Source organism: Geotrypetes seraphini, chromosome 15 (genome assembly GCF_902459505.1).
Source record: "Geotrypetes seraphini chromosome 15, aGeoSer1.1, whole genome shotgun sequence".
In the NCBI taxonomy this organism is placed as follows: Eukaryota; Metazoa; Chordata; class Amphibia; order Gymnophiona; family Dermophiidae; genus Geotrypetes; species Geotrypetes seraphini.
Genome location: NC_047098.1, coordinates 16,956,490 through 16,964,040, shown reverse-complemented (window position 1 = coordinate 16,964,040; position 7,551 = coordinate 16,956,490). Strand labels below are relative to the sequence as shown.

General features: G+C 45.5%; 1 protein-coding gene across 1 annotated transcript in view; it reads left to right on the top strand.

Annotated features, from left to right (window-relative positions):
• Positions 1-3,112: 3,112 nt before the first annotated feature.
• PRDM16 (PR/SET domain 16) overlaps positions 3,113-7,551 on the top strand; it is an 888,295-nt gene continuing 883,856 nt past the window's right edge. Inside the window, exon 1 of the mRNA XM_033921997.1 lies at positions 3,113-3,273. The gene's annotated coding sequence lies outside the window, so the exon portion shown is untranslated. The remainder of the gene's footprint in view (positions 3,274-7,551) is intronic.

The following is a 7,551-nucleotide window of genomic DNA, read 5'->3' as shown; positions in this document are numbered from 1 at the left end:
GAAATCACTTCCGGGTCACAGGACCAGGAAGTGACATCAAAGGGAAAGCAAATACCGGCACGAGCAGCAAACTGGAAGCTGCTCACACTGGCGACGATTTAAAGAGGTATTGGGGGGGAAGAGAGGACATGAGTGTGGCATGGGTGGCGGGAAAGAAGCACGGGGCGTGGAAGGAGCGGGAGGCCGAAAGTACGGCCCTGGGTGGGTGGCGAGCCAAATGCGCGCTAGACAAAAGCGTGCGGACAAATGCGCGAAGACAAGTCAGCGCAAGACAATTGCGCACAAGGACAACTCCACGCATTGAGCTGGCGTTACTTCTAGCCGCGTAGCGCAGGGTTAGAGCGCGCTAATCTGCGTGCGCTAAAAACGCTAGCGCACCTTAGTAAAAGGAGCCCTAGAAATAACAGCACTTTTCATTTGAATTATGCCTTTTTATTATCAAATTAAATCATGCGCGCTTATTGGTATACCATTCACTAAAAACATTACCAAATCCTGTAGCATGAGTATACAATGTTTTGACTCTAGAATGAAACTAACCCCCCCCCCCCCCCCACCCTCCTCGCACACACAGATTTTTACAGATTTCTCTCAAATGCTGTTAGCGTCAAATGAATGTTTACATGTCACAGTCCCTTTCAGTAAAAGCAGACATCGGACAAAATGCAAACCAAATTGAAAAAGCAGTGAAAAAAACCCCATGCATGACAATTTGTTTTCCATTTGGGGGGGATGACTATAGAATGCTGAGCATAAACATTTGAGAGGCTTGTTTGGCATTGCCACGCTATAAAAAGGTCAAGATTGCACAGACAAAGAGGACCGTTTACTAAACTGTGGTAACTATTCCAGTTACTGCAGCTTAACGCAGGACTTTCCGCGCAGTAGCTGCAAATATAATGTGGCAACCATTGGGGTGTTCCCAGTATTTGTACAGGTCTCATGCTAGAACTTCCATTAGCACAGGGATTCTCAACCCTGTGGCGTAGTAAGGGGGTGGGGGTGGACCACCCAGGGTGCTGTCTTGGCGGGAGTGCCGGCACCTCTCCGTCCCCCCCCCCCAATGCCACGCTCGTGCCTTCCCTTCCCTGCCTCCCTGTGCCTCTTTAAAATCTTCACCAGCACAAGCATCTACTCTATCCTGCAGCTGGCCCCAGCCTGACACCCTCTGAAATCACTTCCAGGTCGCAGGGCCAGGAAGTGATGTCAAAGGGAATGCCAGTGCGAGCAGCAGGCCGTAGAAGCTGCACGCATTGGCAAAGATTTAAAGAGGTACAGGGGTGGGAAGGGAGGGCACGAGTAGCAGGGGGGGGGCAGAGAGGAGGGCATTTGAGGGCACTTCTGCCCCGGCATCTCCCACCTTTGCAACACCACTGCATGGGGCATCCTAGCGAGTCAGGTCCTCAGGATATCCACAATGAATATGCAAATGGATTTGCACGATCTACTTCCTTGGTAAGAAAACAACAAGGCAGGTGGTCTACTAGATCCAAAATGGGGGGGGGGGGGGGAAAGCAAAAAATCAGACCTTTTAAAGAAAAGCAGTCTTTATTGGTACTTTAAAGCTCCCAGGAATTAAAAACTGGTTGCCCGACATGGCCAAGGTTACCTGATTTTGGGGAACACAAATCTGGACCCATGGCCCCGCCCCAGGCCCGCCCAGTTCCACCAGGCCCCGCCTCATTCCACCCGAGTCTCGCCCCATTCTGCCTGTTTCTGTTGGGGCGGGCTGCAATGGAGAGGAGATGCCTGGGCCGGCGGCAGAGCGGTGCTGTGAATCGGTTCTGCCGCCCGGCAACTTTTACAAGAAATTCAAGGTAGGCGCACGGGGGATAGGAGGGAAGCAGTAGATGTCGGGGAAGGGACGTGGCAGAGAGAGCAGACCAGCGGGTGCGCTAGCCAGCAGCAAGATGCCACTCAGTTGGTGTCACTATCCCCGCAGGAATTCAAAAAATGAAAAGTGAAAGACTTAACAAACACTACAGAGGATTAAATCCAAACGCCAGTTAGCTGAATCGTGCTGTTTCTTCGTGGCGCTCCAACTTTTCGTCAAACAATGATTGTAATCCAAGCGGGTAAAAGTTCAAACCAAAACTTTTCTTCTCTTCTTAATTCTCAACAAGAGGCTTTGGCCAAAAGGCCTTGTTTCGCAAAAGCTGTGTCAGGAGAAAAGGTCAAACTAGTTTAGACAATGTAGGATGATATCTTGCAAAAAGAACAGACCTGTGGTTACTTTCATCATGCAATACTTTGTAATTTTATTTATATATCTATATCAATTCTTCAACAGTTTTCATATCCAAGATATCCCATGAAACCTAGAAAATCTTAATAAAAACTAAGAACATGTCAAGTTGCCTTAAAATTCCAAAGCATGTTCTCCCATCACCAATATAATCTAGAACTAGGAAGTGGATTGGCACAGAGATTCTCAACCTTCATCGCTAGACCATCAATTCAAATTTGTCTCAGATTACCTGAGATCACAAAGTACTGGAAGCTAATGGCCTTGCTGAAAATATTGCTTCAGGCTTGTTCCCAAAGCGCAAGTTTTCACATTCCTGGAACACACAAGTTTCTTGAATTCATCTCAGTTTCCATATTGGCTAATAGTATCAACAGAAGTGTTTATTTTAGAAGCTCTTTTTCTGTTTTGGACAACTGAAAACTGGAATTTAATGTTGTGGCAAGCCCAGCCCCCCCTCCCCCCCCCCTTTGCACCTAGAGCTGCCAAGAAGATCCTGTGCAGAAGAGCTGATTAGATCAGCTCTAGTGAGCAACTTGAATCTGACCTCCCTTGTACAGGCTATAAGAACCATGGTAATCTGGATCAGGATGTTCATGAGCAAGCGGAAACACAGCATGTGCACCCTGTCAGCATATGAGCTAGGGCAGCTAAAGCCAAGGTAGCTGTGCTTATGAGATTGAGGCAGAACAGACAGGAGAAGCTGGAGCTTAGATAGCCTTCTGAGAAACCACAGCCCATTCCCCTCTACAGGCTGAAGGGGAGTGGCTTTGGGCTGGTGAAAGGCAGGCTGAAGCAAGCAGTAGGAGGAGAGGAGAGTGACCTGACAGAAACACTCCAGCAGCATGAAGCAAGGCAGACAGAGCAGGCAGACTCTGGGGTCTCAGATTGACCCCCCATGCAGGAGGTAGAGGAAAGTTGCCCTACTTCTAACGGTCATGCTCCAGAGGATTTGATGGAAATAGAAATCCAGGAAGCCTGCCCTACCTCAGAGGACCAAGCAGAGCTCATGGAAATCATCTGAAGCAGTGAGTAGCTGTAAAGCGGCTGGGGGGGAGGGGATTCCCTACCTACCTACCTAAGTTTGCTTTATGTTTTGGTTTCCTTGATTTTTGATGTGGACATTATTTCTAGCTAGGAAACAATTACTTACCTGGGTTATTACAAACTATTAACTGTATGTTTAGTTTGGGCCAAAAGACATTGAGAAAGAGCACATGTTTTTGGTATGCTGAAAACTCACTGTGTTTGCCGTGGTGGAGAAGCAATCACAAAATCTCGTTCAGCTGAGCTGCCAACTATTGTGAGCTACAGTGGCTAGAGAGCCAGAGGGTGAGCTTCCCTACTGTTTGGTGCCCAAGAGAAAATGTTCAAACGATCTGCTGCTGAGGAATTATAATACTCCTATAAGCATTGGTGCTGTGAATATATTTTCCTTGCCTATAAATAACCTAAACTATAAATGCAAATCAGAATAAATTGCTCCTCATCGTGACAGGAGTGGCCATGCAGATGATGATGAAAAATTGGGATAACTTGAATTATAGTTTTTGGTGGGAGTCCGTATGTCAAACTTTATAAGTTTGAAAACATTTATTCTATACAGAGGGGACACCATAGTAAATTTAAGGAAATTTGGGACCCATTAACAAAATATTGCAAGCTATGAAATATTAATTTTCTTTCCCTTTGATTTATGGAAGATTGTTATATACATCCAGGGGTGGGGAGAGGTGGGTTTTAATAACTGTATATTATTTGTTGGAATAGAGTACAGGTTGTGATATTACTTGATTGTTCATATGTTTGCACTTTGTATTTGAATTAAAAACGAATAAAGAATTTCTAAATAAATAAACCAAGCTTAACTTTATGTACCGGGTCGTCAACCTAAGGAAGCTCAACTCGGTTTACAACAGTGGTCTCAAACTCGCGGCCCGGGGGCCACATGCAGCCCGCCAGGTACTATTTTAAGGCCCTCGGTATGTTTATCATAATCATAAAAGTAAAATAAAACAGTTTCTTGATCATATGTCTCTTTAGCTATAAATTACAATATTATTATTAAGACAACCAAAAGGAAAGATTTATAAACTATAAAGAGTTTTACCTCATGCAAAATTGTTATTTCTTTAATACGACATTAACTATTTTTTTCTGAGGCCCTCCAAGTACCTACAAATCTAAAATGTGGCCCTGCAAAGGGTTGGAGTTTGAGACCACTGGTTTACCACAATTACATAAAAATTAAAGAAAGTAATAGCAAAAGTTTCAAAGAGATTTTTTTTTCAAAATGTTTGGCAAAAAGAAATTTTTTTAGAATTTTGCGGAAACTACCAAAGAAAGGAAGTTTTTGTTTTTGGGGGTTTTTTTCTTTAAATTTGTTTGTTTCTGGCAAACAAGTGTAATTTGAAGGCTTTAGCCAGAGTGGATGGTCTCAGTCCAGACAAATGTATGTGTTTTTCTGTTCTTTTCTTTTCCGACTATGGGCTCCTTTTTACTAAGGTGCGCTAGCGTTTTTAGCGCATGCACAAGATTAGCGCGTGCTATAGCACGCGCTAGCTGAGAAATTACCGCCTGTGTTTGGTGACCAGTTCAAATCCCAATGTTATAAAGCCAGAATATGGACGTCTAAACTGCAGTTCGTCTATAAGGCAAGGGGGCATGTTCTGGGCATGTTTTGGGTGGGACTAGGGAGGAACCAAAAGGTGGATGTCCAGCTCTAGTTGCCGAAGAGGAAGAAATGCCAATGCCCAAAAAGACGGATGTTCGAATTTAAACCTGGTACTTGGCATGCCCAGGTTACAGAAAAGTGCCTCAATTGAGCAGTTCTCCTCTGGAAGGAGTAAGGGATGTCTCCTTAGGTATTTTTCTATTTCTGGAGTTGAAATGACTAAACTAAACTAAACTAAACCTTAGGTTTGTATACCGCACCATCTCCGCGTGCGCAGAGCTCGGCACGGTTTACAGAGGTTGAGAGGAAAGGAACTACAAGGAAAGGATATAGGAGAGGGACTTAGGAGATAGAGGGGGACAGGATACTAGAGCACGGGAGGTGATTAGGTTTTTGAAAAGAGCCAAGTTTTCAAGTGTTTGCGGAAGGATTGGAAGGAGCTAGAATTTCTGAGCGGGGATGAAAGGTTGTTCCAGAGTTCTGTGGTTCTAAAGGGGAGGGATGTTCCAAGTTTTCCTGCGCGGGATATACCTTTTATAGAAGGGAAAGATAGTTTCAGTTTTTGGGAGGATCTAGTCGAGAGCGGGTTTGAGGAGTTCCAGAAGAGTGGGATAACAGGAGGAAGGACGCCATGTAGAATCTTGAAGGCTATGCAGGCACATTTATAGAGGACTCTGGAGTAAACTGGGAGCCAGTGAAGCTTGGAGAGGAGTGGGGAAACGTGGTCGAACTTGCCTTTTGCGAAAATAAGCTTGGCCGCGGCGTTTTGAATTAGCTGAAGTCTATGGAGGTTTTTCTTTGTTAGGCTTATATAGATGGAGTTGCAGTAGTCCAGTCTAGAAAGAATGGTGGATTGAACGAGGATGGCGAAATGAGAATGATGAAAGCAGGATCTTACTTTCCTCAACATATGGAGGCTAAAGAAGCATTTTTTTACTAGGGAGTTGAGGTGATCGTTGAAGGAGAGAGAGGAATCTAAGATGATGCCAAGGACTTTGCTTGAAAACTCAAGCTGAAGAGTGGGGCCGGAAGATAGAGGGATGGAGGTGGGTAAATGGTCTAAGGTTGGGCCGAGCCAAAGTAGTTTGGTTTTGGACTCATTCAGTTTCATTTGTACAGATTGGGCCCAGGATTGGAGGTTCGTAATACATGTGGAAATGTTCTCAGCGAGGTTCGAGAGGTTCGAGTCGGTTTCGAGGAGGATGAGGATGTCATCGGCGTAGGAGTAGAGAGTTTCTAGTGGGGATAAATGAAGGAGTTTCAGAGAGGACATGTAGATGTTGAAAAGGATAGGGGAGAGGGGTGAGCCTTGAGGGACTCCACATTTTGGCTTCCAGGCGGGGGATGAGGAACCGTTTGTGTTAACGGTGTAGGAGCGGGAGCGTAGGAATTTCGAGAACCAATCCAGAACTGTGGAGCTTATGCCTATTTCGGAGAGTTGGAAGATTAGGATGTCGTGGTGAACGACATCGAAGGCTGCGGAGAGGTCGAATTGAAGAAGAACAGCGAATTTGTTGCGAGAATGGAGTTGTTGCACCTTAGAGATTAGTGAGGCCAAGAGGGATTCGGTGCTAAAGTTGGGTCTGAAGCCGAATTGGTGGGGTAGGAGGATAGAGAATCGTTCTAGGTAGGATGAGAGTTGGGTGGATATGATGGATTCTAATAGCTTGGTTAGGAGAGAGATATTTGCTATAGGACGGTAATTTGATGGAATGGAGGGATCGAGGTCGGCCTTTTTCAGTAGAGGGGACAGTGAAATGTGTCCCATGTCGGGGGAGAAAAGGCCTGATGTTAGGGCAGAGTTTATAAGTTCGGTGAGGGAAGCGATGGCCTGTGCAGGGATATTCTCGAATAGGTAGGAGGGGAAAGGATCCAAAATGCACTTGCAAGTTTTTAGTTTGAGGCAGAGTTTGGAGACTTGCGGTTCAGAGACAAGCTCGAAGGTGGTCCAGGATCTATCTGCAGGAATGGATGCCGGTAAGGTAGAGTTGGGAACAGTAGAGGTCAGGGAATTGTAGGAGACTGAGGGGGGGAAGGAGCATCTTAGGGTGGTAATCTTTTCATTAAAGAAATTTGCAAGGGCCTCGGCTGATAGAGATGGCGGAAGCAAAGACGGGTCTTTTTTTATAGTTAGGGAGCGCCAGATGTTGAACAGCGCACTGATCTGGTTGTTGGATCTGGAGATCTTGTCTCCAAAGAAGTTTTTCCTGGCTTTTTTTAATGTTGAATTGTAAAATTTAATATTAGCCCTCCAGGTCTGTCTATCAGACGGGGATTTGGATTTTTTCCATTTGCGCTCCAAAGCGCGACACTTCTGTTTCAATTCTCTGTGAAGGGGTAGGTACCAGGGGGCCTTTCGGGGATAGGAGATGGTTTTGGTGGTTAATGGAGCAAGGGAGTGGTAGGTGGACTCTGAGAGGATTATCCAGTTGTGCCAATGTGATTCGGGGTCTATAGGTCTAGGGTTGGAGGAGAGTTTGTTGAGAAATTTGGACCAGAATAGGTTGCTCGAGGTTTTTTTGCGGTAGGTTATGGAATGAGAGGAGTGGGGTGGGGAGTCAAGATGTGACATGAAGACGGGGAGACAGGTAGTCCCTAAGAAGTGGTCTGACCAAGGGACTTGTTCCCAGCG